Here is a 23,649-nt window from a genome sequence, read left to right on the forward strand (position 1 = left end):
TGCGCCCTCAGGCAAATTACTTAATCTCTCTGTGCTGCAGTTTTCCCGCCAAAAATGAGGGCAACGATAAGAACTTGACCTCCTCACAGAGTTGTCACGATGATTAAAGCACAATCGTACGTGGAAAGTGCTTAGAACTTTGACTCACATGACAAGTGCCTCATAAATGTTGTTAGCTATTCTCAGTGACTGAGGGCCTACCATGTGTCAGGTGTCTGGCACCCCTGGGGTCAAAGGCGGTGGCCTAGAGGCATATGGATGCACAGGACCAATGGGGCTCATCTCCCAGGAGTGTCAACTTTCCTTAAAGGCTTAAAGGAGAAAAACACCCATTTTTATATGAAAACAATACGGATGTACACTGGAGTTAACTGGAAAATTCAAGTAGATGTTTAAGAGCAGGGATTTTAAAGACATTCCCTGCTTGGAGACAAAGCTTCAGGTTACATCTTCAGCCCCCGGGGTTTCTACACATTCTTCCCCCTCAGCCTTAAGGGTCCTTGGGTACAAAAGTTCCAGCCACACAAACACATGTGAGCTCACGGGACCTTTATGATGCATCATTCTCTGGGGTAAGGATGATCACTGCATCATATGGGTGAAAACTGAGGTTCAGGGTTCAGATTCTACCATCGCCACTTATTAGCTGTGTGAACTTAGCAAGTTACATTATCTTTGTCGTCCCTCAGTTTCTTCATCTGTAAAATGGGGGTGATGATGATGATTATGATTACCTGCTTTATCTGGTTGTGGTAAGAATTAAATAGATTAGTATGCAAAAAGCACTTAGAACAATGGCAGGCATATAGTTAGTGCTCAATACACATTAGCTTTTGTTAAATCCATTCTCACATTTCCTCCCACAACAACATTGTCAGGTGGGTGTCATCCTGTCCATGTGATGAGGCATGAAGTTGAAGCTGTAAGAGCTTAGGTCAGATGCCCCCTCCTCTTTATTAACAGAGGGCATTACTGCAGTGGGGAGGAGGTGGGAATAAATGACCTCTGGGGTCCTTCCCAGTTCCCAGGTCCTATGATTCAAGTTAAACTTTGGAGCCTTTTCATATTACTGTTCTGGCTGGAGCCCAAGAAGCGGAACTCAGGAAATAGGGGAGGGACTGGCCAGGGAGGAAGATGCCTTAGCAGGGTAGGAAACGGCTGCTGCCACCCTTCCTTCTAGGCTGCTGCTGCAAGGGGCTGTATCCTGCACTCCCGCCCCACCAGAGAGCAAAAGGGAAACTCCTGTGCTTGGAAGGAGCCGACCAGGGCCTCCGTTTCCTCAGAAGGGAACTTGCCCCTGTGGCAGGCGCTGTGTAGTGGCTGCTGGAAACTCAAAAGTCAAAGGCTTGGCAGCACTAAGCTGGGCACCGAGAGGGGCCTCCTGATGGCTGTTTATCCTGGCTGAGCTAATCCAGAATGGGGACTCCTGATAGGCCAGAGGGTGCTAGGAGAGAGGAATGGGGTCCCCACTGATTTGTGATCATATGAGAGAAAAACAAAAAGAACTCCATGAGGCAGAATGGCCTAGTGGAAGGAGTAGACAGGAGATCTGTCTCGATTCTGAAATGAATTCACTGTGGGACCTTGGGCAAGTTCTCTTCCCCATGTGAAGAATACATTCATTCAATAAATATTTTGTAAACACCTACTGTGTGCCAGCACTGCCTTGGGAAAGGGCAAATGACATGGAGATCATCAACGTGTTAATCTCGCATTCCCTTCCAGCTCTGCCCCTGAGTCTGTAAAAAATGGGTGCAAATTTCAGACAAATAAGCACAAATCAATTCACAAACCTCTCTTCCTTTTCCCAGCCTGTCCCTCACAAATGGATTTGCTCAGCCCTTGTCTTGTGGCACAAGGGAAGGAGACAGTAGAGGGAGGGGCTGTGAACTTCACCTGTGTATCCCCTTATCCTTATTCTCATGTGTCATGGGATTATTATCTTCATGTTGCAGATGAGGAAATTGAGGATCAGAGAGGAAAATGGCCCAGGTTATTCTGCCACTGTTAGACTCTCCACTCCCTTACTAGCCACCACCACAAGTGGAATGGAAATGGCCAGGTCTGAGAGCTGGCATCTTACTGCCTTCCCTCCATTGTCAGCAAAGCGGGATAGGACTCCCCACCATTCCCAAGTTAGGTAATGTAAGTTTGCTTGCATAGATGGAGGTTAGGGGTAAGGGAATGGGTTATGCAATATAGGATCCTGGGTCCAGGCTTTTTTTGGTGGTGGATGCCCAGTGCTGATCTCTTTGAGAATAAAAGCAAACCTTTCTTTATGGAGACTGTACTCTGTGCCAGGTACCATGATCAGCCCCTTTACATCCTCATAACTGTCCTGCAACAGAGAGATAATTGTCCCCTGCTTAGATGATGGCCAAGTCATTTGTATTCCTGGGCCTCAGTTTTGGGTTTGTAACACAAGAACGTCTTTAAGGAATGCTTCTGCTCATAAGGTCCAGGATATTCTTGGCACTAGAAGGGTTTCAAGGGGTCCTTGTTGGAACCCAGGGTCCGTTGCTCTTGTCAGACAGACAAAAAACGGGGTTGTGGGGTAATGAGAACTATGGGGGTGGAGGAGGCCCAGGAGTGAGTCAGTCGGCCAAGATGGCAGGAGCCATTGTTTCCTTCTCCATCTGGATGTTGCACAAGGTCTTCCGTCATGTCACGTGGTTGGTGAGATGTCGAGTAGACAGGAGGTGGAGGGTCTGACCTGGTGACTAAAAAGACCCTCGCTATCTCGAACTGGGGTGGGAGAAGTGGTATGGCTTGTGAGACACCTCTCAGATAGGGGGCCCGGGTGGAGAAGGCCGGAGGGGCACTCCAACACCAGAGAGGAGGCCCGATGGCGATGGGGAGGCAGAGTAGTGGAGCTAAATGACTTGAGGCTGGTGTAGGACAGAGAAGGGGGAGTTTCTGCTCAAGGTGGGGGCGTGGAACTTTCTAGTCGCCCCTGGGGGGGCGGGGCTAGGTCGGCCCCTCCCTCCCTTCCTCGGCGCTGCCCGGCCGCGGGCTCAGTCCTGGGGCCTCCACCCGAGGCGCCGGAGCCGCCGCGGACTCATGGCCCAGGCGCAGGGCTGGGGACAGGCCTTGCGGCTCCCGAAGCTCCGGACGTGGACGCCGCGGGGTGTGAAGGACACCCGCTGGGACCCGCCGAGCTGGAAACCAGGTGATCAGAGCCGGGCGGACCCTGCGGGAGGTCGGGGCTCGGCTGCACTGAGCCCGGAGTCCCCGTGCTGCCGCCCGCCGGCTCCGCACTCCCGGCCCCCTCGCCGCCTCGTCTGTTGTTCCAGTCCCGTTTTCATGGATTTCATCTGTCCGTTTGTCTAAACCCCGCCCCTGGCTGGCAGCCCCCTTTTTCAGACGTTCCACCCCCGCAGCCTGCTTGCTTCTAATTCTTAGCCAGCGCTCTAAGTCCCTGGGTGCAGCATCCTTTGATCCCTATGGTCTGACTGGCTTCGTCCCTACCCACCTCTCTCCCTGTGTGGGCATCCTCCTCTCAGAAAGAACAAGAACAGGCTGCTATGGTTATTAACACATAGTAGGCAGTTTTAATAAACAGTATGTTCCTGGCCCCTTATTCCTCCAGCACTTTCTTTGTCGCTGCCTCTGGTGTGGCGCTTGCACCCTCCTCTATGTTTTCCTGTTCCACTATATGTCTGACCCTCGGTCTGTGTTTTTACCTCTTCGTTCGAATATCTGTCCATCCTTCTATCCCACGTTTTGTCTCCATGTCTTACTACCTAGCCGGTAGCTCCCTACACTCCCCGTCACCCCAAGGGCCCCTTCCTGCCCCACTTTGTCCCCTAGTTGCGTGACACAGCCCAGCCACCCTGGCAGCACATTTTTAGTCAGCTGGTAAAGCCTAAAAGCGCCATCCCAGGGCCTGTTAACACTCCAACAGGCCTCCAAGAGTGCCTGGCACTTTGTCTTTTTTAAAATGGAAAAAATATATGTTTCTTTGAGCACGGAAAAAAACCTTCCAGGCTCTGCCTGTTCCTTTTCCCTGGTAATTTCCCCCTTGCTCCCACTCAAAAGGCATATAGGGAATAGCAAACCAGGTTTAGATTTGTCATGGAACTTGAATGCATTGAAGGATGGGGGCTATGGAGATCCTCAGATCAGACCCTCTGATTGTATATATGTGGACACTGAAGCCCAGAGAGGGCAAGACTCTCAGTCCAGTCACACAGCATCTCTGTGGTAGAAGCAGGGTAGAAGCCAGAGTTGCAGCGTCCTGGCCCCTGATCCAGGAGCCTTGGTGAGAGTGGGACCCAGAAGCTGCTTTCCTGGTGTTTCTTGGGGATCAGTTGATCCAGAGACATCAGATATGCAACCTGGGAGCCTTGCTGTCCTCTCCTGTCTCCTTGTCCTCTGGGACCTAACCTGGCTGCCCACCTGCCTGGGTTGGGCATTCTCCATCTGGGGCTGCTATTGCCTCCCGCACTGGCATGGGAGTTCCAGGAAGGTAGGGACCCTTGTTGGGCCTATCTACCCTGTTCCCCACGCAAGCCCCTGTCAGTGCCTGGATGTCCATGTTGACTGACAGGTTGATGTGTATGCGTAGGGGAGCCCTGGTGCTGGCTCAGGGTCAGATCAGAACTTTTATTTGTGTGTGTGTGTGTGTGTGTGTGTGTGTGTGTGTGTGTGTGTAGGGATATTGAGGAGGGGGAGAGCTGTGCTTGCCGAAGGGCCCACTGAGATGAGATAGGGACTCCAAGGCCAAGGAGAACCCACACCCTTTGCTGAGTGGCCCTGGAGCCACATCACACATCCCATGCCCTCTCTGATGTCATCCTGGAGCCTCTAAGGGCTATCCTTCAGGGGAAGGAGGCAGGGTGGTTGGGTGGCCAGGGGACAGGCACTGTCTGTCTGAATTGAGATTGCCAAGCCCCAGAGACCCACAATCACAGGGTTGGTCTGGGCCAGGCTGTGGGCAGGACCTGTAAAAGCTACTCTCCGCCCCCATCCTCCCCCTCACCCCAGCAGCCCTCCAACTTTGTGGGCTGCAGCATGAGGTCAGGCTGTGGTGGGCTGGTGGTGGAGCCTGTGGGTGGGAAGGAAGAGCCCCCTCTCTCCTCCTCCTTCATCTCCTCCTCACCCTCCCAGAGTTTGTCTTGGGAGCTGCTTCCTGGGAGGGACATGTGGAAGGGTCCCAGGCAAGGGGGCAGGATCCTGAGCTCTGTTCAGGGGCTCTGGGTGTCTACTGCTGCAGGGTGAGCTGAGGACAGCACTGGAGGCAGAGGACGGGTCTCCAGCCATCTGGACCAGCTTGGCCTCGGCCCCCTCGCTTTCTCTGCATTTCACCTCAGCCCTACCCCTTCCTTTATTGCACTTTCTTCTGCTCTTTCTCACCTGGCTGCCTGCTAACCCCCATCCTCAGAGGACCCTCACACCCCACCACCCCTTCCTTTGCAGAAGCCCCATGCATGTAGGGTTTCTGGGAGCCCCACCCCTTGGGGACACACAGAGAAGCTCACAGGAGCAGAGAATAATCTGGAAAGAAGGGGCCATAGAAACCAGGACCCAGCCCTGTTTTTCCAGATGAGGAAACTGAGCCTAGACAGGAAGGAGCAAGTTGAGGGCTGAAACTAGATCAGGCAGAGGGAGCTGTTGGGGAGGTTAGAGGGACTTTCCTCTGACCTCAGCTGCTTGTATGTGTGCATGGGGAGGGTGCGGGGCAAGGTGAGGGGCTCGAGCTGGAAGTGGGCTTGCCTTTGCTCATTTCCCTTCAGCACACTGTGACCTTCCTCTGAAGGACAGGAATGGCGTGGGGTGTGGGGGCTGGGGGTGGACATCCTGCTCCGGGTGTCCGTGCCCAGTGTGACCCCACCTATTTCGTTTGGCCCAAGGCAGGCCGACTTCCCCCAGGGAACGGGGTGGGGGGTGGGGAGAGTGCTGTGGGGTGGTGCACCATCTGCTTGCAGCAGAAAACCTCTAGCTCCTTTGAGATAGGCCAGTAAAGCCAGGCAGGGGTCCTATCCTGGGTGTGAAAGGGGCCCATCGCTGGGTCTGTTGTGTGGATGCTGCAGGATGCCATCAAGCTGACACTATATCTGGTGTTTGTTAGGAACAGGGAGATAGGCTCTTGGATGTCTGAGGAAGAGCCGGGGACAGGGACTGAGTAGGCCTGGGTTTTCTGCCTCCAGCTGCCTAGTCCAAATGTCTGGAGGCAGTCATGAGCTGCCCCAACACTCTCCTCTTGATGGCTGCAGAAGACAGGCGGGAGGGAATGAGTGCCTCTGTGTCCTAGCTCAAGGAGGGAGAGCCCAGAAAGGGCAAAAGTGACCCTTGAAACTCCCCTGGCCTGTGCCTGGCTTGGCCAGTGCTCCAGCTCCCCTCACAGCCAGCCCAGGGCTCCCAGCCCAGCACAGAGCTCCCCGCTGCAGAGTGCTCTGGGGTGTGGGGTGAGCACAGCCACGGCAGTCCCCTGGGTTGTGAGCTGACAGGGGGTCTTTGTGCTCCTCCCAGGGCATAGCTCTCTGTCCCCCACCCCCACTTGGCAGTGCTCAGTGAGGTGTCTGTGTGTCCCTCACCTTTGCAAGCCCCTCCCACCACTACATTTTCCCCTCCCCACATCTGGCCCTACTCCAGCTGCCCCCTTAGTGCACACCCCCCTGACGTGGCCACAGCTCCTCAGGAATTTATTTTTTTTTACAACCTGTCACAATCCCACGTTGTGGCAGCCTGATCAATAGCCCCTTTTCATGAGGCTGGGTGGGGGCCCTAAACCACCAGGGAGCGGTCCTTTACCCTCCCAGGCCTGATGGGTGGGCTTTCCATGAGGCCTGCAGGAATATGTGTGCAAGTGTGAGTGCGTGTGTCAGGGCACCCATGGTCTTGTGCTGGGCAGGGCTGGTCTGAGTGTAATTGATTTTCCCCTCGCAGCTCCTACTCCTCTTTTTTTCTTCCCAACTGAGTTCCCTGGAATTATTTACTGCTGCTCCTTTAGCTGCATGGAAAAGAGTAGTGGAAGAGTCTGTTGGGTTCCTACCTGATGTTACCCTGGGCCATTCTGGAGTGGGGCTATGGGTCTACCTGCAACAGCCTGAGGAATCCCCATCCTGGGCAGGGAGGGGTGTAGGGACTGTTGTAAGTCCTCAGATGGGTGCTTATTGGGACGCAAGTGTCTCAGAGTGAGGCTCAGGGTAAGGGCATACAGAGTTTCTCTGTGCCACTGCCTACAAGGAAAGAGCTGATTGGCCCTGGCAAAAAGCTTAGCTCTGCAACACCTTCAGTGCCATCCTGTCACCTGTCACCCTTTACAGTACAGCCTCACATCCATTGTCTCAACTTTGCCCACTAGGTTGTACTCTCCCTTCATTTTACAGATGAAGAAACTGATGGTTGGAGTGGCACAATGACTTTCCCTGGGTGACACAGCCAGAAAGCTGTAGAACTGGGACTAGCACCCAACTCTCCTACTTCCTGATCCAGGGCTCACTTTACCATTGCTCAGTGCCTCTGTCACCATATCTAACACTTAGAAGCACTGTCTAGGTGCCAGCCACTGTTCTAAGTGTCACTTAGTCCAGTGGATCTGCTTAGCAGCAGAATAAGGTCAGGACTATGATTATCGTCCATACTTTACAGATGAGGAGACTGAGGCACAGAAAGTTGGAAAGTAATTTGCCCAAGGTCACACAGCTAGTAAGTAGCAGAGTTGCACTTTGTACCCAGGTTGTCTGGCTCCAGAATCCATTGTACTGCCTTTTGTATGACACAGTTGGGCTGTGGTAGTGGTAGAATGAGGGAAGCCCCGTGCCTCAGGCATAGAAACACACGCATTCACCCTGAGGCTTTTTCACCTGCCCTCAGCCTACCCCCATGAAGACTCTACATTTCTCTGCCTGATGGTTGAGCTGACATCCAGGGCAGCAGCAGCACTATAGGACACACAGGAAATAGGGGGGTTTATGGAAAAAGGGATGGCAAAGACCTGGAGGCTCCAGTTATCTCTAGAGTCATTCAAGATGCAGCCCAGTAAGGAACCTGTGAAAAGGTACCATGTTCTCATCTTCCAGGCACCATTACCGAATATCTGTTCTATGCAAGACTCTGGCTTAGGTTGGGGTAGGGGGCTTGGGGAACAAGGGCTGCTGGTGGTTGAAGGAGATGAACTATCTTTGTTTTTCTTACGAGGCTGAGCTCTCCTTGCTTTTCTGAAGCTCATGGGATACGGGAAAGATCAAAAAACACCCAGAGAAATAGCCTAGACATTGCTTGGGCCATTTCAGAATGTCACAATGTGCATGGCAAATATTAGGATTGTAGCTTTCGCTGACTATTGTGTTCACTCATTACCAGATGTTTTTATTGAGTGCCTAGTCTATGCCAGGCACTGTGAAGCTCTTGTTCTCATTATTTATAGCAATTGCTCCTTTTGTAGTTTTTGTACTCTTTGTAGTTTTTGTACTTCCTGTAGTTTTCCCTTTTGCAGTTTTCAGGTTTGATTGCCTTTTTTTTTTTTTTTAAAGAATTGGGTATCTCAGAACCCATCATATCTGATTCAGTTAAATGTATATACCAAAAGGTAAATTGGGTTTTTTGCTCATCATTTGTTTGATCCTATTTATTCATGGTTGTCCCTTGAGTATCTTTTAACATTCATTCACCCATTAGCAAACATTATTGAGAAGCTACTGTAGGCACTGTGCTTGGTGTCATGCGTGGATGGAATCTGCTCTGACATGGTTTCCTGCCCTTAGGGAAGCTCTAGGATCATTGCAGGACCCACACTCTTATATTCTTCTAGCCTTTTCCAGAAGCAAGATAAGTTTGGCTCCAACTCAGAGCCTTAGGGATACTTACAAATATAGCAACCCAGTCTCAGGAAGGTCATCTTGAGTGACCCATCATAAAGGTTTCTTCCCACCCATCATAAAGGTTTCTGACTCTGGGTCGGATTTTGTTTCCGGGAGTGAGTTCTGGCATACAGGCCTCATCCACATCCAAGACCCAAGGGGACATGGCTCATCTTGAGCAAAGTGCCAGCTGTGTGCGGTTATGCCATTGAGAGGAAAAGAGGAGTACACGCTGGAGGTAGCCTTGCTTCACCATTTCTCCTCTGATTCTCATCAGGGCTGGCAGGGAAGGAAGGTGGAAGAATTCCAATTTGGCCTAGTGTACTGAAGGCCAGGCAAGAGGGGTCACCTGGGGCTAGGTCTGGCTCTGCCATTGCCTCGGACGACCTTAAGAAAGTTGCAGTCCTAAGAAACATTAATTTTTGCTCTCCTCAGTGTTGGGTACTCTAGGCAACAAGTTGGATGCAGTCCCTGCTTTCTAGGAATCTCAGCTTCATTTCTCCCATCTGTTAGGTATGAAATCTCCCATCTATTAGAAAACCGGTGTGCAGGTATTGTTACTGCCATGGATTTGCTGGGAAAACTTGAGTGAGTCATCTCTTCTTAGTTTCTGCATTTGTAAATGTGGAAGATGGTGATTGGGTGGCATGGGGTCTTGGGTATTTCCATCCCTGGCTAATAGGAGTCCCCAAGTCAACAATGAAATCAAAGTGTGAACTTGTGTTGGACCCTTGTGAGGAAAGGCAAGAGAGAAATCAAATCTTAACACTCGGTTTCTTACTGAATTTAAACAGGCTTTCTGGTGGTACTTGCTGTCACAACTCTTGGGAGCCCTCTACTACTATGATTAATGCAAATGCCCCAAGTTTTCCGTGCATTTCTCCGCAGAGGTAGAGTTTGGACACGAGGCAGAGAGTGGGGGAGTTGCAGAATGCTGAGGCCTGAACAAGGTGGGAATGGCAACTTCCTTCTCAAATATCTAATGTTCTCTTGGTTGCCCCAACTAATCGGAGATCTCACCAAAGTTGTGTCTTCTGAACTCCCTGTAAATTATCCTCAGCAAGCCACTGAACCTTCCCGTACACATGGCGTAAGTATTTAAACCCCCCCCCCCCCACCGCCCACGATGCCAGTCACTTACAGAGCTCAATAGATATTAGTCTGCGTGCCCGGTCACCCCGTTCCTTCACCCTTAGTTGCTGGCCCTGGGCTTGTGCCTTGTCCCAGCCCCCCCGCATTGGTGTGACCGGAGGAAGTGGCAGCAGCGCGGGGACTGGAAGAACTCGAAGGCAAAGCCCCGCCCACCACAATTTGGGCCGCTTTCTGGGGAGTTCGGTGGGCCGGACTGCGCCCTCATTGGTCGAAGGTCCTGTAGGTGGGCGGGGCGTCCCCGCCACCCGACTCGCCGCTGCTCCCTCCCCACCTGCGCAGAGAGTGGCCGCGGGTTGACAACAGCTAAGCAGCCGCGGCAGCTGCTCCTCTGGCTGGCACCGTTACCCCCGCCCAACCCCAGGCTCCGCGCGTGCCTCCCGCCCGCTGGCAGCTGCGTCGGGGTCTCGAACCCAAAGCGACGGACGCGGCCTCCAGGTGGGAGTTGGGGCGACGGCCGGGGGAGGTCGGGGCCGGCGGGGGGCCGGGGCTCCCTCGCCTCGCCTCTCCTCGCCTCGCCTCTCCGGCGCGCTCCGGCCCCCGCTCTTAGCGGTTCGGCTGCGCGGCGTCCACGGGAGACGCGGAGGGAGCGAGCCGAGACATTTGCGTCCCCAGGATTAGAGGCCGGTGTCGCCGAAATTCGGGGACCCCCGGAGCCCGCCAGCCGCGCTTCTCCCTAGGAAGCCTCGGGAGTGGGGTGGTGGAAGGCGGCTGTCCGCCCATTACCCCCGGGCCTGACTGGAGCCCGGAGCTGTAGCTCAGGGACTTCGGAGACGGGCTGGAATTGGGCGGGGTGGCGGGGCTTGGGCTTTGCGGTCGGGTCACGCCGCTTTTCCTCTCCTCTCCTCCTTCCTCTGCTTTGAGCGCATTTCCAGGAAGCCCCTGGTTGGGCAGCATGGGCTTTCCCCTCGGCCACTGCCTTCCTTCTGAGAAACGCCCGGACTTTCCTGGTATTGAGGTGGCAGCGGGGATCAAGCGAAAACCTTTGGATAAGTCGTTTCTTCCAGGGCTCAGTTTCCCCATGAAGTCCAAAATGGGTTTAGATTAGAGAACCTCTGAGCAAAGGCCTTTTAGTGGAAGTTTTTGGGATTTCCCAATTAGATAGTCTGAGGTTCTCTCCTCCATTTCTCTTCTCCCAAACTCTTTAAAGTACTGAGTTACGACTCGGGGAACCAAGGCTTAGCCACTAATTCATGTGACCTTAGGCGAGTCATGCTACTTCTGTGGGCCACAGCGTTTTCAACTGCACCTTGGGTGGTGGGCTGGATTTCGGTATCTAAAGGGCCAGTCTCTTCCACCCTGACATCTGGTGACTTGTCCAGGCTCTTAAACTGGCAGGTAAAGGGTTGTTTCTGAGATGCTTGGGGCGACAGGAGCTATGCAGATGGAGAGCCTTGTGGTGATTATGCAGCTAAGCCAGCTGGAAAACTAGTGGTGGTGGGGAGGGCAAGCAGGACAGCAGCCAGACTGGTGGGGAGTGGTGGGGCCAACGCAGAGCCCTGGGCCCCAGAGGTTGCGCTGGAGGGCCCTGGCTTGTCTCCATCTCACTCAGAGCACCCACGTCTGCCGACCCCGAAGGAGACGGTGATGAATCACACCCAGGGCTATTTTCAAACCCTGACTCCTGCTGTGGACCTGTTCCCGCCCCCACTCTAGGGGTTGATGTCCCCACCCACCGTCTGTCTTACTGCTCTCTGAATTTTCCCTTCACTTTCGTCCTCCTGGAATAGAAGAGAGACAGTTCTTGTGGGGGGAATGAGAAGGCAGGCAGCCCAAGGGCGTAGAGAAGGTGGTGACTGCAGGTGGTTTCTGAGTGGTTGATGGAGTGAACGGAAAGAATGTGATGGGAATGATGGTTTTAGGGGTGGGAGATTCTTTCACCCTAAAGCTACAGCTACCATATCGCTGGACATTCTGGGCTGGTCCTCATTTCCAGGATTTGGCCTTTGTCCAACTATTTTCTGGATTTGGGATTTGGAATTTCTACTCCCTGGACCTCTGTAGTTAGAAAACACCACATGGATAGAGTCTGGTTTCCCCTATTTGCTTGCCTTTTCTCCACTCCGTAAGCAATTCTTGGAGCAGTATGCTAAACCTCTCTGTGCATCTGCAGCTCCTCTCCCTGATCTGGAGAGGAGAGGGAGATGATATCTGGAGGTGTTTAGGGCAAGAAGAGAGGCTGAAGTTGCACTAAAGGGCTGTGTACCCTGTGTGAGTCCTGGGCGGGGGGGCGGGTGGCATGAGTCTTGCGGGGAAGACAGAAGACAACACTTCCTGAGTTTGAACAGAGGAGTGAAGGAAGTGGCACAGAGAAGTCCAAACTTTGACACTCTCTATCTTCTTGAGGTTTAAAAATTCCATTCTTAGGGCTATAGATTGGAGAGGAGGGAGCAGAGGACCCCTGGATCCGGGTATAGGGATAACAGCAGCAACACAAAAGCAAGAAAGTCCCGAAGGGAGGAGAGGATCGAGTCTCTAATGGGGCTGCTGTGGCAGCGGTCAGTGCTTTTCTGCCCGGAGACTCCTGGAGCTCCCTGTTCCAGCCTTGGAAAGTTCAGGTTCAACAGATGACAGGTTTAACAAAGGCAGGCTGTGCCTCCACCTTCTTGGGGAAGGTGGGGCACGGGGTCTCTCACTGGAAGAAGGAGTTGCCCCTGGCTTGAATAGGATAAGGAGAACTTTTTTCTTGGACTCCCAGTTTGGGTAAGATTGAGTGTCATGGCCCTGGGCCTTTGGGAGGCTGTTATCAGATAAAGTAAAGAGGGGATCTGAAAGATGCAAGGGCTCTAGGATGGGATGTGTGAACTCCCCCACCCTACAACCCTAAACAGAGGAGTTGAGCACAGGGCTGGAAACACAGTTGTGGGTGTCAAGTGTTTATTACGGCTTTATTCATCTGTGACCCGGGGCTTTGGTTTATGTGTGTATATTAAGGGGGAGCGGGTCCTAGTAAATTTGAATCAGTGGACAGGAGGCACCAATCTGGGCCCTTGTCACCAGTCTGAAGTGTTGTGTTTGTGTGTTGAGTCTCCTCTTGCCCAGCCTTCCACCTTGGGAACTTGCATGCCCACTGTTGCTGTCCCTATTTACCCGCGACCTCTCAGGGACTGCAGAACTGGAGGTTAAGTTCCTCAGGAGTCCAGCATGTTGCAGGGCCAAGAACTGGGGACTGGGAGCAGGACTCGTGGAGGTTTAAATCCAGGCTCTGCTGCACCACTCAATCTCTCAGTCTCTTGGTTTTTCCCCGCTTTTTCCACTTTACTGGATTAAACAAGAGGATCCATGGCTAAGTGCTTGGTGAACTACCAAGTGCTATATAAATTATTAGCCATTAAATTCTTGGTACTAGGTCTTGTGGAGGACACAAAGTGTAACCTCCACCTTCAGGGAACCTACCATCTAGTAGATGGGGGTGAGTGGCATGAATGATACACGACACACTAAGTCTTTACCTCGGTGAGGGCTTTAAAAAATTATTATGAAGAATTTCGAACATACCTAAAAGTAGAGATGATTAATGTAATAAGGTCCCATGTGCTCGTCACCCAACTTCAACAGCCGTTAGCCCATGACCAATGCTTCCCTGTATATGCCTCCATCTACTTCATTCTCTTTCTTGTTATTTTGACATGAATCCCAGACACCTTTTGATTTATCTTTAAATAGTCATATATATATATATATATATATATATATATGAGTGATAGGGACTTAAATGATAGACACTGCACCACTATCACACTTTAAGACAGTCCCTTAATATCATCAAATATCCTAGCAGTGTTCATATTTCCAATTGTTGAGGAGGATATTTTGCCCTGGGAGGCCTGACCAGGGAGCAGTGGCTTTTGACTGAGGGGAAGGTGACTGACAGAGGCAGTGACATTTGAGCTGAACCTTGAAAGAGAGGCCCAGGAAAGGTCTGAGCTGGAGGGATTATGGAGCCCTATCCCCTTGTTTCACAGTGCCTGCTGCCATCTCTGAAGCTCTGGCTCTGGGGCTCGGGCTCCCAAGGCTGACTTGTGGAGGCTTCTTGTGGAAAGTACATGCGTGCCTTGGTTCTCTAGTGGTAAGTGAGAGTTCTGACTCTCTTGCTGGCCTCCCCAGTTCCAGGGCCACCCAGGATCTTGAGGTCGGCAGGCCTGGGAGAATTCCTGGGAGGCTGCTTGCCTCCTGGCCCCTCCCCTGCCCCTGGCCCCTGAGGCCAGTTCCATTTCAGAGCAAAACAGGATGCATTCAGGATGAGCGTCTTTCCCAGCTTGTCATCTAATCACCATGACCCAGCTTGGAGCTTCCTCTCTCATTCATGATAAAAACCCTCACTGTCTCGCTTTTCCCTCCCACTCCAGTAAGGGTGTGCTGACTTCCTCCATATCCGGGCCAGCCCTCCTCCACCCCTGTGTGGAGCCGAGAGAGAGCTTCCCTCATCCAGGCCTCGCTGCCCCAGAGCCTCCTGCTCTTGGGCTGTCCTTGGGAAAGGAGTGGCTCCTTTCCAACAAGCCTGGGGTCCTGCCACTGCTTGGTTAATGATTGAGCCACATAATAACCACTTTGGAAAGTCACCTCTAGGGATGGCCATTAACTAACTCTTTGTCCACCCCAGGCCTTAAAGGGACCCCATTTCTGAGCCCTTACCTTCCCCCAAGGGGACATTAACGAACATTCAGTCATGGGAACTTCTGGGGCCAATTAAACGTCTGCTCCTCTGTTTTCCCTTGGGCAAACAGAAGTAGTCATTCACATTGCTTGAAGGACACATATGCAACTTGGGTGGTATTATAGAGAGGGACAGGGAGTTGAGTTAATAGGGATTCAGATGGACAGTGGGGTAGGAGTTTTTTGGGTTTTTTTAGGCATCAGAGTCAAAAGGGGGTTGGGGTGTTTCCAGGAGCAGCTGACTCCCTGATTCAATCTGAAAGTCTAAAAGAGCAAGAAATGCCCACCCAAAGGGTTTGCCATTACTGGGGGTGGGGTGGAGCTGTGTGTTTTTGTTTTCAGTCCGCTGTAGGTCCCTTCACACCAGGCTGGGACACGAGGCCTGAGACCTCCATAGTGGAGGAGGAGACCTTCCTCAGAGAACCTGTATCTTGACAAGCAGTGGGAGTTGGGAAGGGTCAAGCTAGGACCCAGGTCCAATTTAGAAAGCTCTAGACCACAAGAAGCTTTCTGCAGTTTCAGTGAGACGAGAAGGAACCAACATTTAGTGAACCCTGTGGGCCTACGTTAGGGTCAGGAAACCTGGCTTCTGGTTGTGTCTCTCTATAGCTACCTCTCCATGAGTGACTTCAGAGAAGACATTTGCTTTCTCTGGGCCTAGATCTTTAAAATGCAGGGCCCATGGCATGGACTCAGTGGTCTCCCAGGCTTCCTTTTAGCCATGAGAGTATGCGTTTCCAGTCAAGAGCATTTTCTTATCCACAAGGCAAAGGTGAGCTGGCTTCAAATTCTGCCAGGGCCAATCACTAAATACTCTTAGCCGGCTGGTCAGTTAGGGCTGGCCGGGCCTTGAACTGCCAGAGCTTGGGTTTTCCTTGAGCGTGGGCTTTTGTACAGTTTGCTCTCTCGCCCCTCCTCATGTTTCCATCTGTCTCAGGTGGCCACCCTCTGACCCATTCAGCCACAAGTTAATGAGTGACCTGCTCCCCCTGGGTAGTACCAGCCCAAGGTGCTCCTGAGATCCCAGGTCTCTGTGGGAATCAGCCGAGGGCCTAGCCAGCTCCAGTCACCTTTATGCTTCTCCCACAGTACCCCAGAGGTAGGAAGCAGGCAGAGCTTCGGGAAGAAGAACCTTTAGAGGGCAGTGGGTCTGACTCTCTTTCTGAAGCTCGGGTCTTCCCCCTCCAAGTACTTGTGCAGCTCCTGTCACCCATCTTCAATAACTGGGAGTGCAATGTTTCAAGGCAGTTGCTTACATCCATGTAATCTCCAAAAGTTTTTTCTGATGTTGAGCTGATCTCTGTCTCCCTATGGCTTTTACCCCTGAGTCCCAGCTCTGCCCCCTGGGACCACTTAGACCCTATCTGTTCTCTCTGATCTGTAGATGTCTGAGGACAGAGCCCAAGTCCCCCTGTGTTTTCCCTAGGCCAAACAGCCTCAGCTTCTCCAAGTGCCCCTCAGGGGACCTGGGACCTGTCCCCTTCCCAGCCTCATTACTGTCCTTTGCACATGCTACCCTTTGTGCCTGTGGGGCACGAAATGGGGCTCTGGAAGTCCCTCACCCTCGGCTGTTTTTCTGTAGCCTGAACTTTTCCAGAAGACTTCTCCATTACCTTTTCCTGGTTGACTCCAGAATCTCAGGTAGATTCTGAACCCCAGGAGTCCTGGGTGCAAACACCTCATACGGTTCTCTCTGATTTGTTTGTCATTCCGGTCCAGCCAGCTCCCATGACTGTGGTGCCCTGGGAGGGTAGGGCCTTCTCCTCAGTGCTCCCACAGCAGAGGGCAAGCCTGAGGGGAGGAGGTGCTCACTGGGATGGGCCGACTGCATGGTACTGTGTGGGGGCTGCCCGTATAGCCCGCTTTCCTGTGACTTGCTTTTGCCTCTTGAGCTGGTCGGGGTGTGGAGGAAGGGGATATTTTAAGGAGCATCGAAACTGGAAATGAGTCCGAGCCATGCCCACAGTGGGGCCTAGAAGGGTGAATCAGACGGGGAGAAACACCAACTCAGCCACGCCTCTAGCAGTTGATGACGATGACATTGACACGTCCTCCCATTTCTTTAAAGTTTCCAAGGCACTTTCACTTCCACGATCCCATTCTGTTCTCAGAGCAGCCCAGTCAGATAGACAGTGTGAGCCCCCCGGTGTGATCCTGGCTGATCCCCACCTGAGGCCCAGAGAGAGGAAGGGCACAGTCTCCAGGGAGGGGGGATTTGGAACCCAGGTCTCTGACGCTCAGCCCTCCCTGTTTCCCCCAAACCACACTCGGCAGCCAGGGCAGCTGGGGCTGACTTGGCAGCTTCCGCACCACAGAGGAACCTCTGCCCAAGCTGCAACTCTGTTCCCATGGTAGAGGGAGTGACCTCCAGGGGAGGTGCCTGAGGATTTCCTGTCCTTTATCTGGGCTGGCCAAAGGCAGGCCTGTCTGAGGTGTGAGATAGGCACTTGCAGCCACCTTTTCTGCTCCAGGCTGAAGTCAAGTCAGGAGGGACAGGGGCAGCAAGTTTGGGAAGCACCTTGCCCCAAACATCTGGTCTGAGCCGCCCTCACCTGAGTAGGGCCTTCTAAATGGGAACAACAGAGAGGGGCATGTGGGAAAGTGGCCAGAGTGGAGCCGAAGCAAAACACCCCCCGAGGTGTACACACGGCGCCTGGGGCAGGAGAGTGTCATGGTGAAGAGTGGGGACTCTGGTATAATGCAGCGCTGGGTGACTTTGGGCAAATTACGTAATCTCTGTGAGCCTCCATTTTGTCAGCTATAAAATGGAGATATGTACTTACCTCATGGGTTGCTGAATATTAAATCCAATAATATAAACAGTACTCTCACTGTTATTGTTGTTTAGTAGTACTTTCTGCCACCTTGTCACTTTGCTGTTTCTCACTGACCTGGGGACATGCTGTGCGCAAACCTGCCACGTCCTGGGCGTAGGTCTGGACTTTTCTGTCACTTCAGATTCCACCTCCTCCCGAAAAGCTCTTCCTGGCCATGCCCGCCTACAGGGTTCCCTTCCTCTGGCCTCCTTAGTGGCATTTATGACACTGCAAGAGGCTGTAGTAATGATGATAACACCAAGAATAATAGTGAACTCTTCTCAATTTTTGGCACATTTGAATTTACTTAGCTCCCATGACAATTCAGCAAAGTAGGTACTGCTGTCGTCACCCCCATTTTATGTATGAAGAAACCGAGGCAAGGAGAGGTTAAAAGAAGAACTTCCTCAAGGTCACTCCAGCGGCTCGGGAATGATGGAGCTGGGATCAGGACACAGGCAGTCTGAGTCCACCACCCACACCCTTAGTGACTGTGTCATGCTTCCCCCTTGCCTTTCCCAGATGCCTGGCTGGGAGGCAAGACCCGAAGCTTGGGTCTCCCTTCTACCCCTGACTGCTCCCCGCACCCACCAGCAATCAGTCACTGCTGTGCAGACAGTCCCCAGGTCCTTGCCTGCTCCCAGACCCCCGAGGTGGACAGATGGAGAGGAGAGAAAACACTGAGGGCTGGGTATCCATGCTCTAAAGCGGAGCTGCACTGGGGTGGGGGAGTGTGTGCAGGAGGGATTTGGGGGTTGTTCCGATGTCAGCAGCAGGCCTGCCTGGTTAGCACTTTCCAGCACTGAGGGTGGAGAGCAGGCTGCTGGGTGGCATCAGGGGAGAAGAGACATTTTAATGAGCTATCTGCACAACCAGGTTGCATTATTTAGAAGGTTAGGGGCAGGCGGGAGGCTGTCTGGATTCACTTTTGTGAGCCCTCCAGCTGGTGTGGCCCGTGCTAAAATTGGGTATGTATGTGGTGGGCTTTTGTCTGGAAACTCTAGTCCTCCCCACAGTGTTCCCACCTCAGGGCTCCTGGGTGCTGCAGGCGTCCTTCCCTCAGGCTGTACCAGTTGCCAGCTCCATTGCTTTCGAGCTCATTCTCTGTTACTTGCCTCCAAACAAGCTCCAGGGGGTGCTTCAGAGGACATTCCATCTTAGCCTCTGCCTCCCTGAGAAGGATGGGCGTGGTAGCAGCTCTGGCCAAGTACTCCAGGAGAGTTCAACATTTGTTCACTTTTCAGACCTTGGTGCCTACCATAGGGCCTGGTGTGGAGTAGGTGCTCAGGTAATAGTGGTTGAATAAGTACACAACCAAGGGGGAGTGGATTTGGAGGGGAGAGCCTGGGGAGGCTGACATGGGAACAGATCAACAGGAGGGCAGTGGGTATTTAGGCAGGCTCCTGGCTCCATCCGTAGTCCAGTAGAAGCCACTTGACCTTTCCATAGCCTTAGTTTTCCCATTTGTGCGGCAGACCTGCTTTGGACAGGGCTGTTGTGGAGACCAAAGAGATATGGGATGATTAGGTGCTTTCTCCACTACTCTGAACTTACTTCAGGTTAAGGGTTCATACTGCAAAAACCCTGGTATATGTTTTTTGTGTCTCTAGCCTAGGCGATTTCTCCTATTTAATGAGGAGGATTCTAACTTAGTGGCTCTGACTCTGGAGCCAGACTGCCTAGATGTGCATCCTGGCCCACCACTTCTTCACTGCTGATCTTGGGCAAATTACCTGATAGCTGTGGGCCTCAATTTTCTCATTGGTCAAATAGAGATATTGTCAGAGCATTTACCTCACAGGGCTGTTGTGAAGATTCAGTAACATAAATCATCTAAAAAGTACCTAAAGTAATGCCTGGGACATAATGATGACTTGTACTCTTTGGCTGTTATTATTATTATCTCATTTTATACTTGCAAATACCTCATGTTGTCGGTACTATGATCGTAACGCTATTTGACAGATGAGGAGACTGAGACATAGAGAAGTTAAGTCTTATACAGTACGATCGGTGTAAGGTCCTTAGCCCAGGGTCTGGCACATAGTAAGTACTCAGTAAATATTAGTGTCTATTATGAATTATTCTTAATAATTACATTTAGTATCATAAATACTGTTATCAATAATGATCACAGCCACAGCTGAGAAGTAGCAGAGCCAAGACTAAAAGCCAAGTCTTCAGATCGCTAGCCTGTTACTCTTCCCACTCACTGTACCCCAGAACCTCTATGCTCCGAGGTCTTAACACAGCCATTAGACCACTGTTTTGGGTTCTCCTTCCCTTCACCCCACCATGGCCTGACCATGCCTGTCATCACCCCTGCCCTGACCCTCTCCTTTGTGCTCCTCGTCCTGGCCCTCCCTTTGGCTGCTGCGGGGCTCCGGGGCGGGCTTGTGTCTGCTGGCTTCCAGAGGGAGAGCAGGCCCCACCTGAGGAGGCTACTTCTCTCAAGTCCATTTCCTTTCTGTCAGAGACAATTTTCTCTGGATCTCAGGGTGGGGCCAGGCTCCTCCAAGGCATTTCCTGCACGGGAGTTTATATTTGGCCTCAGCAAAAGGAAAGGGAAGTAGGACTAGGAAGTGGGGGTGGGATGTAGATGTGGTGGCCCAGGGTCAAAACGGGCGAGCGCCAAGACTTTGCAGGCCAGGAAAGGGAAGCAGGAGATGGCACATAGCCTTTCTCTCAAGTGAGCTTGGATGCCCTCACGGGAGCTTGGTATGGGAGAACTAAATGCTCCTTGAGGCCAGAATGCCTCCACCCTCAGGCAGAGTTCATTTTCCCTTCTCACATCTCTGGGTCTTGGTTCCTGGCTATGTGGTTTCTGCCCTGGGGCAAGGTGGGTTGCCAGTCAGCCAGTCTTCTGGGTCGCAGGTGTGTGCTCAGTTCTGTGTCCTCACTATGGGGATACCAGAGGAGGGGGTGCAGTCGGAGGTCTGCACCCTGTTGAGTTGGGAAGCAGGACGTCTTATCTAGGTGTTGCAAGAATATTCAGTAGCCCATACCACACAGCAGTTGGGATACTGAGACCCAAAGGACCCCAGTGCGGTGGAGCTCCAGTTGAATGGGGGAGACAGAGTTATGTGCTGCCAAGAAGGTACGGGAAATGCCCTGGGGGCCACTTAATTTAACTAAGCCATTGGGTGGTAGGGGGCTGGTGAGAGGTCAGGGAACGAAGGCTTCATGGGAGGTGGTGTTTGACCTCCATCTTGATGAGTAATAGGAATTTGCAGCTTCAAGCCAGGCTGGGTCTAGAGTGTGGAGGTGGAAAACAGTCTGACATCTGCCCTGGGCAGTGGGCAGTGGGCAGTGGGGAGCCCATTAGGTTGTAGAGTAGGAGAGTGGCCAGGTCAGAGCTGGGCTCTTGGGAGAAGAAGCTGGCAGGACGACCTGTTGAAAGGAGAGCCTGGAGGCTGAGAACTTACAGGGCTGAAGTAATCCAGGCATGAGAGTCTAGGGCATGGTTGGGCATGGGAAACCGTGACCATTGGATGGAAAAATTGATAGAAGTTGGTGGCTAAATACACGAGCGGAGAGAGGACAGACCAGGCTGACTGGAGGTTTAAGCCTCGATGTTTGGTGCCTTTGGAGGCAGGAAATCAGGAGAGCTGGATTAGAAGGGAAAGATGGGTTTGTTCTTGGTCCCTACAGAGGGTCCTCTCTTGAGTCTCCCAGAAGAGAACGTGCAGGAGAGGCTCCCCTCTCTACCGAGCCAGCCACTGCCAATTACACATACTTCTGTTCCGGGTCTAGATTTTGGTGAGTGGCCATTAGAAGATGGGGAAACTGCAACTTAGACAGAGGTACTGGCTTGCCCAAGGTCACCCGACAAGTTCCTAGTGGAGCTAAGGCCAGAATGTAGTTCTCCTGACCTTCAATCCAATATTCTTTCCACCCATACCACAGTGGAGAGCGGTTCCATCTGCCCCAGACCGGTTAGGCTGGCATCTCTTGCCTCCAGGCTCCAGACTGGAAGTGATGGAGTAGCACGTGGATTATTAAAACACCTGTCTTTCCTTGTCACCATGACCTTGTCAGAGCACCTGGGACAGGATCCCCTGAGGGCAAGAAAGCTAATGGAGCCACTGCAGCAGAGCACGTGACAGCTTTGACCTTCGCTTTCACAAGGAAGCCCTGGGCCAAGCAGGAATGTCAGCTGCCTGCTTTGGCTCTGCTACATCAAGTGCTTGCCTAGGAGACCACAGGCTGGGCCAACCCTGGACCCAAATTGTCAAGCAGCCCCAGCAAGCCAGAGGTCTGGGTTAGCCACAGGGCCCTCATGACCCTCCTCCATTTACAGCTGCATGCTAGAGCTCAGGCCACAGTTTGTGTGTGTGTGTGGGAACACAGTGGAGGGTTCCTTGTGTCACTTCCATATTTATAAAAACTCCAAAAACGAGAACTGTCACGTCCCCTTGGCTGACCCTGCAAGGGGTCCACGGTGTCCAAAGACAAGGGACCTCCAGTGAACACTGTATCCATTCTTCACCTCGCTCCTCAGGACATCCCCAAGGTGGGCTGGGGATGCCTGGAGGTACCTGAGGCCCCCAGGTAAGGTGGAAGGGAACTGCCCCTCCTGGTCTCACACTTCAGGTCTGGAGTCAGCCTTTCTTTTATTGTGGGAGGTGTCCTTTGCACTGTAGGATGTTTAGCAGCATCCCTGGCTTCTACTCGGCAGATGCTAGCAGCGTCCTCCCCCAGTTGTGATGACCAAAAATGTCCCCTGACATTGCCAAAGGTCTCCTGGGGCCGGGGGGAGGGTAAAATTGTCTCTGGTTGAGAATCCCTGTGGCCCTGTGGCCATGACATGGATATGGAGTGTTAAGGAGGGAGGGCCGCATGTGTGAACCTGCTACTGGCGAGCAAGAAGATTCGATGTCTTCATTTTGTTGCCACCCAGTCCCACGGTACTGTATTCTCCTGGGCCATTTGCCTCGGTGGTGCCCCACTTGTGATGGGGAGGCTCCAAAAGTGCTGCTCACATGGGCCCAGGGCCTTGTCATCCCGCCGTAGCTCCAGATGAGAGACCAAGGATTGCATCCGAACAGGTGCAGCAGGGGCCCCGAGTTCTGACCTAACAAGCCAGAGGCTGGTCAGTGTCCAGCACTGTCTAGCTCGGCCGCTTGACATCGGCAGCCCTTGCTGCGGCTCCCCTCCTGCGAGGGTTGGAATGTGGGATGAGAGCTATTTTGGTCTCAGTCTCCCTTCCTCCCTCTCCCTCCCTCCCCTGGAACAATCTAGTTAAAGTTGTGATTCCAGCTAAGAGCTGCAGGAGCAGGAGAGATGATGGGTGCACCTGACCTCCCAGCGGACAGTGCATGGTAGACCCCCCTGAATGTCCGCTTCAAGGTCAGGAGGGGAAGGCTTGGCAGTCGTGGCATCCATGACAGCTCTTAGTACCGGCCCTTGTGAAGACCCCTCTCCTTCAGTCCCCCAGAGAGAGAGAGATGGCATAGCCAGGTGGTCACCTGTGGCAGCACCTATGCCAGGGTCACTACCAAACTCGAGGACCCCTTTGTGCAAATTCAAATGAAGCACCACCTCGGGGCTGGGTGGGCACTCTTCTCGTGGCCAAGGCCCCTTAGTGTAACCTTATGGGAGGGTGGAAGGAGCTGGTCGTGAGCACTTGGGGCCAACTGAGATATGAGCCCTCTGCTGGAAGGCCAACATCTCCTCCTCAAGCGGGGTCCCTCTCTAAGAGTGGGGGTGGGCAGAGGAACTGAGACTTGCATCAACCAAGAGAAATGATCTGAGAAGCTGTTTGCCAGAACCTGGCATTTCCCAGGTGCAGCAGCAGGACCTGGAGTGGTAGGCGGCCCCTCTGCCTACTTTGGCTACCAGCTTGGCCTCACACAGCCCACCTTCGGAACTTGGGTTGTCACATAGACAGCTGCCTCCCAGGTCTTTCTTTACCCCTCTGAACACCGGCTCTACCTTCTGGGTTCACTGAAGGTGAGAGAGATCACGCTGGAGACACCCATCCTGCGGTGAGGGCCACGGGGGAGACACCTTTCTAAGTAGGCAACTAAGTAAGGGAAAGGAAACCAACACGTTTGTTGAAAGCTGCCTCATGGAGTAAGTCAGCTTTGAATAAGTCACCTTCACAAACACCCACAGATGTGCCCTCTCCTGTCCTACCACATGCATTCAGATCACTGTTCATTGGGCCCAGAGAGAACACAGGCCAGTGATGAGAACGGGCCTGAGTATAGCCTCCAGCTAGA

At 52.7% G+C, this 23,649-nt stretch overlaps 1 protein-coding gene across 6 annotated transcripts in view; it reads left to right on the plus strand.

Annotated features, from left to right (window-relative positions):
- STARD8 (StAR related lipid transfer domain containing 8) overlaps positions 1–23,649 on the plus strand; it is a 70,787-nt gene that overhangs the window by 28,475 nt on the left and 18,663 nt on the right. For 2 of the 6 annotated variants that reach the window (XM_036840589.1, XM_036840590.1), the window contains exon 1: positions 10,250–10,391. The exons of 1 other annotated variant lie outside the window; for it this stretch is intronic. The gene's annotated coding sequence lies outside the window, so the exon portion shown is untranslated. Of the gene's footprint in view, positions 1–3,072; positions 3,170–10,220; positions 10,392–23,649 lie in introns of those variants that run through there. 3 more of the 6 variants (XM_036840584.1, XM_036840588.1, XM_036840587.1) reach the window with 3 other exon arrangements.

This window comes from Balaenoptera musculus, chromosome X (assembly GCF_009873245.2).
Source record: "Balaenoptera musculus isolate JJ_BM4_2016_0621 chromosome X, mBalMus1.pri.v3, whole genome shotgun sequence".
Classification (NCBI taxonomy): Eukaryota; Metazoa; Chordata; class Mammalia; order Artiodactyla; family Balaenopteridae; genus Balaenoptera; species Balaenoptera musculus.